This window comes from Bactrocera tryoni, unplaced genomic scaffold, assembly GCF_016617805.1.
Source record: "Bactrocera tryoni isolate S06 unplaced genomic scaffold, CSIRO_BtryS06_freeze2 scaffold_7, whole genome shotgun sequence".
NCBI classification, from domain to species: Eukaryota; Metazoa; Arthropoda; class Insecta; order Diptera; family Tephritidae; genus Bactrocera; species Bactrocera tryoni.
Genome location: NW_024396366.1, coordinates 3,348,863 through 3,358,443, shown reverse-complemented (window position 1 = coordinate 3,358,443; position 9,581 = coordinate 3,348,863).

Below are 9,581 nucleotides of genomic sequence, written 5' to 3'. Positions count from 1 at the left end.
ATATGTTTGAAATTTTTCTTAAGCTAACATCAGAGTCGAATGTTTATAGTTTGCTTTCAGTTTTGATATTTTATATTATGAAAATTTGTAATTGAAAACTTAGATGTATACAGAACTCTATAAAAGCGTATTAAGCAATGGCATCATTCTTCGAATGAAAACAAAAAAAGTTGGCTGATTTCTACGGGGCTCAACTTTTGACACATTTTTCTCGCTACGGGCGGCAACTGAGGAAGGGAGGAGCGGAATTCGCTGATTCTGCTATTCGACGTTGAATGACTCGGTGTAGTCATGATGAAGCTTGTCATATAATGTGCGTGACGTAATACTTTTGGATTTCGTCTCGTTATCGGTCATGAGTTGTGAGCAGAATGGACATATTTGTATTAATACTTCCTCTAATATATTGTAGAAGTTTCATCTACTCTCTAGTCGTCTCAATATGCATATTTTGAATATCTGTCTAAATTTGCCATTAATACTTCCTCTAATACATTGTAGAAGTTTCATTTACTCTCTAGTCGTCTCATATATGCATATTTTGAATATCTGTCTGTGCATGACAAATAAATTGTATTACTAATGTGGAATACATCCATTTGTATAGATGTGCCTACGCCTTCTGGGATTGGGTTTTTTCCATAAACTAGCTTAACCCTTTCAGACCTATGCTTTTGATTCTTTCTAATTCCACCGAAATCACCTATCTGAAAGAAAGTTTTGCATTTTTTGATCACAAATTACATGATGAACATGACTGTAATAATTTTTTTTGGAAAAAAAATATCGCACAATTGTGATACCTAGGTCTTAGGCTGAAAAATTGTTTCCTTATCTTGATGTTTTTTCGCTTAGTTGTAACATTTTGGCAAAACCGTAGTTTAACATAAAAAAAAAAAACTACGTTTTTGCCAAAATGTTACAACTAAGCGAAAAAACATCAAGATAAGGAAAAAATTTAAAAGGTCATAAAAAAAACTGACACATACGAACGCCAAGCCCTTTGAGGGTTTTACTATACAGACCTAGTACCATCACCCTGACTTGGAATTTCTCACCCCCCAGACAATAATCCCTAAAATGTTCCACAGTGTTATCTTTTTTAGTGTCGGGAATATTGTGGTCTGCATTAGACATGGCTCTTTTACTTCTTTAACTATAATTTGTAATTTAAATTGGTTTTCAGGGGATGTTATAGTTTTAATTCCTATCTGGGCAGAGGTCTCTGCAGAATGAATGAATTCATTGGTGGTTATGTTAACTTGTCTGCTTAGTGCGTCGGCAACTACATTTTGGTTACCTGGTTATATCTATTTTAATTTCGCTCCGTATTCTTCTATTTGAGTTTTTCAACGTTTTAATAATTGTTCTCCGAACTTTTCCCTCAAAATGGCCATAGAATCGCGAGCTGTGTGGCATGTAGCGCCATCTTGTTGAAACCACATGTCAACCAAGATGCTAACAAACTTTTTGTTGCCGAAAATGGAAGAACTGAACTTGGTTGACATGTGGTTTCAACAAGATGGCGCTACATGCCACACAGCTCGCGATTCTATGGCCATTTTGAGGGAAAACTTCGGAGAACAATTCATCTCAAGAAATGGACCCGTAAGTTGGCCACCAAGATCATCGATTTACCCCCTTTAGACTATTTTTTGTGCAAAACTACATCAAGTCTAAAGTCTACAGAAATAAGCCAGCAACTATTCCAGCTGGAAGACAACATTTCCGAAAACTTCGGGCTATTCCGGCCAGAAATGCTCCGAAAAAGTTGCCCAAAATTGGACTTTCCGAATGGACCACCTAAGACGCAGCCGCGGTCAACATTTAAATGAAATTATCTTCAAAAAGTAAATGTTATGAACCAATCTAACGTTTCAAATAAAGAACCGATGAGATTTTGCAAATTTTATGCGTTTTTTTTTTAAAAAAAGTTATCAAGCTCTTAAAAAATCACCCGATACTATACATATCTTCATTTAATATTTGAAAAAATTATTCGAAGAAATACACAAAATGTATGCAAGTTTATCCTTTCTGAAATGTGAAAATTCACAATCCCAACATTTTAAATTTTTTTTCCAGTGAAGCGCCCCGGCTTCACAGGGAGATTAAACAATCATTTCAAAAGTTATAATTTTGTACACACTCTCCCACACATACTTTCTCGTTTTTGTGTGGGGTCAATAAAAATTAGTTAAATGAAGAAAAATCGAACATGAAAGTATATTTTTTTTTGCTTTATTTTTTTTTTTTAATTTTTGTAAAAGGTCTTACTATATTTGCTACTTTCTCTGCTACTGAAAAATAATTTATTGGGTTCATGTTAATTTATTTTGTGCCAGCAATATAAATTGATTTTCAGGACCTCCGACCTGCGATAGACCAACATACAGTTGTTCATAAGTAAAACATTATTTCTGTAGGCCAATCCCTACAAATTCGAAAGTTTGGCCTTGGGACTTGTTTGTAGCTAAAGCGAGAGATGCTTTCACTGGATTTTTAAGCCGCTTAAATGGGATTGGCAGATTACTTGGAATCATCGGAGTCCTCGGTATATGAGCTAGTTAACCAGCTGCTGATTGGAGTTCCAATTTTTAACGCCAATTCATGTGGTGGCAGTACAGAAGGATTTATTGAATTAAAAAACTCCTCGGGATAATGGAGTGTGTCTTCGAAATTAGTCACGGTCTCTATCGATTTTTATTTTTTTTTTTTGTCCAGGAACTTTTTGAATAATTAGATCGTTTATTTCGTTAACACTATCATTCCTGGGCGACACTGTTGCCCTAGAACGCAACCAATGAAATTCTTTTTAAATTTTCGTGCAAATTCTCGATGTCAAGGTATACTGCATCTATTAATATTTCTAAACTATGGGCTATTTGGCGTAGAGACTCATCCAGAAAAATATTACAATTACTGCTTATATTTTGTGTGGTAAAAATTCCTTCCCAAATTTTAAGCAATTGCTGTGGAAAATCACCATCAGTGATTTCATGAAAATGAGCTCTCAGATTCACCCGTAATTTTATATTTTCAATCGAAGTCTATAAGGGCGACGGTATTAAGCATACTTTGATGATATCTGCTCGCGTACCTCTGTTAATGACAGGAAGAGTCTATCGGAAATCTCCAGCAAATACAAAAGTTATCCCGCCCTTGAGAGCAGAAGGTTTGTAAGGTCTTTTAATGTTCTATCCACGGTCTCCATATATATTATGTTTTATGGCTCATAGTGCATTCATCCCACATAATCAATGGGGCGTCTTGCAATAGTTAACGAGACCCATTTTTTTCGGAAAGAACGTATTGATTGTTGCTCAATGGATAACGGAAGTTTAAAAGATGAGTGAGTAGTTTTTCCATTATTTAGAAGAGTTGCAGCAATTCCTGACGAAGCAACTGCTATCGCTGTCTTTCCTGATTGTCTTATTTTTGCAAGTATTAAATTTGCAAGAAACGTCTTGCCAGTGCCTGGCGCATGTTATCAGTGTGTTGCAGCTTAACTAAATGTTAAATAACATTCTCTGTCTAAAGTTAACATTCTCTGTTAAAAGTAATGAACTTTTTTTAACTTACGCTCGGTTATAAATGAACATCTATATAAATAAAAATTAATCGCCAAACTGTATGTACGCTCGTAACTTTCATACGACTGAACCAAATTTGATAATTTTTTTTTTAAATGTTCGTTGAGGTTCAGGATGGTTTTTACGGAGAGAAAAATTCGAATAATTCCCGGAAACCCCCTAAAAACAGTCTTTTTCTTTTTCCCGTTTTTTTCCCGGTTTAAAAATAAAAATACCTTATACTTTTCATGAAGAAAAGTCGGAAAATTGGGTAATTCCAAAAAGTACAATTTTTTTTATTTTTGTTTGTTTTGTTTTTCAATATTTTGATTTGTAAATTATTTGAATCGTTCAATTTCGGTCGCTTGCTTTATTATTGCGGCTATTCAAAAGAAAAATTATTGAAAATTATTCAGTGAAAACTCTACGTATGTTTCACACAAAGAAGTATGTTTCGGCGTTCTTTTTGCCATCAACGTATGGCAGCCCAAGGCAAGGAAAGGCAAGAAGTACTTCCAGGATGCGGTGAAAACGTGCGGAATTATGGATCGCGGTCAATCAGCAAGCGCTCGTCACGATGTCACAGCATGACTTTTCAAACAACAGTTACGATGTTTGATTGACTTTATCTTGAAGCAACGTATATGTGGTGCTGTTGGATGCTAAATGTACTTTGTTGAGTGGTAAAAAAGAGGTTTTCCGAATTCCCTTTCGATGATGGTAACACCAGATCAAATTGATGAAATCATTTCTGTGGAAACTCCTGATGTAGAAAAAGATCCAGTATTATACCAAGTGGTGGAAAGCAATATGGTTCATCTTTTCGGTTTGTATGTCTTATAATAAATGCATGAAACACTATCCACGTGCTTTTCTTTCGGAAACACAAACTGGAAATGATGGATATCAACTCTATCGGCGTCGCTCTCCAGATAACAGAACCTTCAGCAATCAACTTACAACAGTTAATATCGAAGTTGACAACAGATGGATCGTACTTATTCACCATTATTGTCTAATTCACATTCAAAACTTAACTGCGAGACGCGAGTGTATTACAACCCAAAGAATACAGTACAGCCAGTGGAAACACCGCCAGCAACAAAATTAACATTGACGAGTTTTTTCACAACTTTCGTCAGTGATCCATTTGCGAGCACATTGCTCTATTCGGAAATACCCTGATATTATACATGGAATGCATCGTCGAAGAAATAGTTGCGCAGAAATCAAGGCCAACCAGTTGATTGACATCCAGATGTGTTCTCAACTAATGAAAAACGACGATTGCTTCTACCTTCGGTTGCTATTGATTAATGTACGCGGTTCAACTTTATTTGAGTCATTGCTTACTGTGAATGGTACGGTGTGTGCAAGTTTTGGAGAAGTAAGCCAGCAATTACAATTGCTGGAACACGTTAATCACTGGAATGAAAATTAACTTCGCCCACTTTTCGCGATAATCATTTCGACATATGTATCAGCCTTCAAATCCGCGTCAAATATGGGATACGAACAAAAATTACATTACCGAAGATATTTTACATCGCCTTCGCTAAAAATTGGAAATGGTACCATTTAGGTTGTTACTTTCGGTGGTTCGATATCAATTATATCTTCGCTTTATCAATTCACGAAAGATGAACTCATCACAAATGTTCGGACATTGGCCAAATTATCGTAACTACGATTCCTTAAGTGCACGCGCAATGTTAGCTGCCACAAATACCGATGTTGTTGACTTAAACTGGAAGATTCAAAGTCAAATTCCGGGAGACTTGCGCTCATACAAATCGATCGATCGTCTTGACAATGAAGACGACGCCGTGAATTATCCAGTGGTATTTCTTAATTCTTTGGACAGGCTTGGTATGCCTCCGCATCATTTGCGTCTCAAAGTAGAATCGGTCCTTATTATGTTTCGCAATCATCATGCCCCGAAACTGTCTAATGGAACCCGACTGATTGTGACGCACCTATCGAATACAAGGAGCAGAATGCTTGATCCTACGAGTTCCTTTGAGTTTTAACGATTTCCAATTTCAGTTCAAACGTATTTCGATTCCAGTGAAAATTTCATTTGAGAAGACAATCAACAGGACCTAAAGATAGTCGCATAGTGTGAGGCATAAATTTGGAAATGCTATGTTTTTCACACGGCCGTGGCGTGCTCACGAGTTGGAAAACCATCTTTTCTGTACATCGGAACAGAAACTAAAAAATGTGGTTTATCAAGCTGTTACATTGAAAAAAAAAAACAAAAATGAAATAATAAATTTAACTTTCTTTTCATTTCAAACACACATAATTTCACGCAGGACAACGGCTACGGGGTCAGCTTATAGTTTATATAAAGATTTTCTAACTGCATATATAGGCCAATATGTGTATTATCCCAAAGAAAACAAGAGAATATATTTTACTCTTGACAGTGTATTTTTTTGCCTAAAGCTTTATATCCAGCTCTCAAGAATTGTAAAAATTTCATATAAAAAACATTTAAGAAATGGTCAAGAAAATTTCTTGCGATAAATTTTTTTGTGCTAGGATGCAGCTCTGAAAAAATCTGTACTAATTTTTAATATATTTTTTCAATAAAATGCGAATATGGCAATGCTGGTTTTGGGAAGAAACATGAAATCAATAATTGTTTCTTGAAGGAAATCCCAACTAATCTTTAAATTCATCCGAAAATAAGCTAAAATCATTATTATAAAATATAGTTCATTTTGAAATTTTTTTAAAACTTACCAATCTTCATCCACATTCCTTAAATCACAATAAAAATATTTAAGTTATTGCACACATAAGGTTATTTTCTCTCTCTCGCTCTTCTAATGTGTATCTTTCACAATGCGTAACCAGCTGTCAAAATTCATCAAGAAATAATAATAATAATAAATCTTTTAGCAATTTCTTAAGAGCTGGATACGGGCCTTAAAATAAAAAAATTTGAGTGAAAACTTGGCCTACATAGTATAAAACTATTATCAAGATTTTCGAACATCCGGCTGACTTTACTCTATATAATTGGGGCACGATTCCGATTACTTTGGCGGAGGGGTAGAAAACCCGAATTTCCGTATAAATAGGGTATGTGCGGATAGAGGAGCTTCTCCAGAGGAGGAATATCCAAAAGTAATATAAAAATAACTTATATTTTTTTTAAATATTCACAATTAAAAGTTCAAAAATTTGCACTAATAACACATGAGGGGTATTCTCTTGCTCTTGCAAAAGCCTTGCACGGTGCACGAATTGCAGATTTTTCCTCTTGGTGCAACGGCACAACGATAAACACACACAGAAAATTATTTGCAATAGCTGTAAAATATGTCAGACCAACCCCCTTTTTTATTTTCATGCAACGACACGTAAAAATATAATTGCAGCCCTGTGCTAGCTGTCATTTTACTTAAATACATATTTTGACGTTAAATTGTTGAGGAAGGTAAATTTTAAATAAATTTTATAATTTCTATTTAAATTAAAAAAGATTTGTTATAGTTTCTTTGTTAAGAATGAATGCAGAAAGTGCGCCAATTCACGATAGCCATGCACAATTGTCATTTACAATAAATTGACCGAATCAGCCGTTCATATATCACTAGATTCTGCAATGGGTGCTCTCGTGCCCTTGTATATGTTGGTATCAGATGTTTGCAATCTGCAATTTTGCAAGAGCAAGAGAATCCTCCTATGGTATTTCTCTAAGTTTCACTAAATTTTTTCACGTTTTTCACATTGAATTAAGTTCACATTTCACTTTTATTTTGTTATATTTTACCTAAATTTATTAATTTAAAAATCACTTAGCACACTCATCGTTTAAAAGGTTAGATTGTTTACAATTATGTGCAAATCGAGCGTTGATGCAGGAGTTTAAACGATTTTTCTCTGTTTGTTTTTTCGCGTTATTCCATATGAATACACTATATTGTATATGTAACATATATAACTACTGAAACATGAAATCCATTTTGTATTATACGTCTTGAATAAACAGTTGAACTGAGAACTCTGCCAACAAAGGTTATGGGCCCAGTTAACCCAGAACACGCGCAAGTTTAATAAAATAGAAAATAATCCGTCGTTCGCCTAAGCAAACTTTTATTAAAAATGAATTCTAATTTCCAAATTGAAAAACTCGGTGAAGAGAACTATGATGTGTGGTGTGTGCAAATGCGTAGTATATTGGTCGAAATATGGATTAATGGCATATAGTTAATGGTAATGATATTAAACGATGTAGAAGAAAACGCGGAAAAATGGGACCACGATGACCAAAAAGCATTGGCGAACATAATTTTTATGTATATGTGTTAAACCAGCTCAAATTTCTAATATATAAAATCATGCAAAACGGCAGCAGAGGCTTAGGAAGAGAAACTTCCGAGAAGTGCACATGCCTAGTGGACCGTCTAAAAGGTTTTGTTGTACAAAAAGTTTAGCCTTGAATTGCAGTATGTCTGCAAGCCAAAGCATGTCGTCTTATCTCACATCGTTTGTCGAGGTGTGGTAGATAAATTAGCCGAGCTCAATATAGAATTAAACGAAGAATTAAAGGTTATTATACTGCTGTCCAGTTTGCCTGCAGAGTATGAAAACTTCGTAATAGCTATTGAAACTCGTGACAAATTACCATCCTTTAGTGTACTGAAAGTCAAGCTTTTAGAAGAAGGTGCCAGAAGGGAACAGCAAATGAATCAAGAGCCATCGGCGCAAGGGGTCTACGCGGGTAGCAACAAAACACTTGAAAAAGCAGAAACAAACCCAGACGCAAAATCAAATAACTTCAAAGGAAAATGTTTTGGTTGTGGTATGCGAGGACATACGATTGCACAGTGTAAGCGAAAGACAGAACAGCAAGCCTATAATGATAATGAGCTTTCATATGCTATGTATGCAACGGATGTGGGAGTTAAAAAGGATAAACATGCTTGGTGCGTCGACAGTGGAGCGACCACTCATATGTGCTGCGATATAAACGTGTTTGTTTCGTTTGTCGAAAAAGAAGAAAAAATATTGTTAGCAGCAGATAATTTCATTTACTCGAAAGGTATAGGTACGGTAAAAATAAGGACAAAAGAATGTGCACTAGAATTGCGTGATGTTTTGTTTGTACCTTCACTCAAAATAAATTTTTATTCCGTCCATACAGGGAAGGTTGGTCGTCCCAGAAAGGAATATGAGAAGTCGAACTATCTTCAGTATGGTGAAGATATAGAAAAGCCACGTACAGTCAAAGAAGCATTAGCAAGCGAATATTTCTTTGAGTGGGAGAAATCTATGCAAGAAGAATATGCGGCATTAGTAGCCAACAACACTTGGTCGTTAGTAGACCTACCGAAGGGTCAAAAAGTAATTGGATCAAAGTGGGTTTTTCGTATAAAACGTGATACAGATGGAAATATCGAAAAGTTCAAGTCAAGGTTAGTAGCAAAAGGTTGTAGTCAGCAACTGGAAACGATTCGTATACTACTTGCAATTTCTGTTGAGAAAGAGTTATATTTACATCAAGTGGATATCTCAAATGGATATCTTAATAGCAACCTAACAGAAGAAGTTTACATAAGACAACCGGAAGGTTTTATAGATAGTAAAAATTCGAACAAGGTATTAAAACTAAACAAGGCTATTTACGGCCTAAAACAGTCAGGTAGAGAGTGGAATAATACACCCGATACAGCATTAAAAACTTTAGGTTTCAATCCGTGCAAAAGTGAGCCATGTTTATATGTCAAGCAGCTAGGCAAAGAGTACAGTTACATAGCAGTTTATGTTGATGACTTAATACTAGCATGTCCTAGTGAAGAAGAAATTACGAATATAAAACGCATACTAAGGTCAAAGTTTAAATTACATGATGGTAATACACTAAAGTTCTTTCTTGGTTTCGAAATAGAACGTGAGGGTAAAACAGGTGCGATTTCTGTGTGTCAGAAAAAATACATTAAAGAGTTGTTGAGTGTATACGGAGTGAACTCATGTCGTCTAGTAAGCACACCT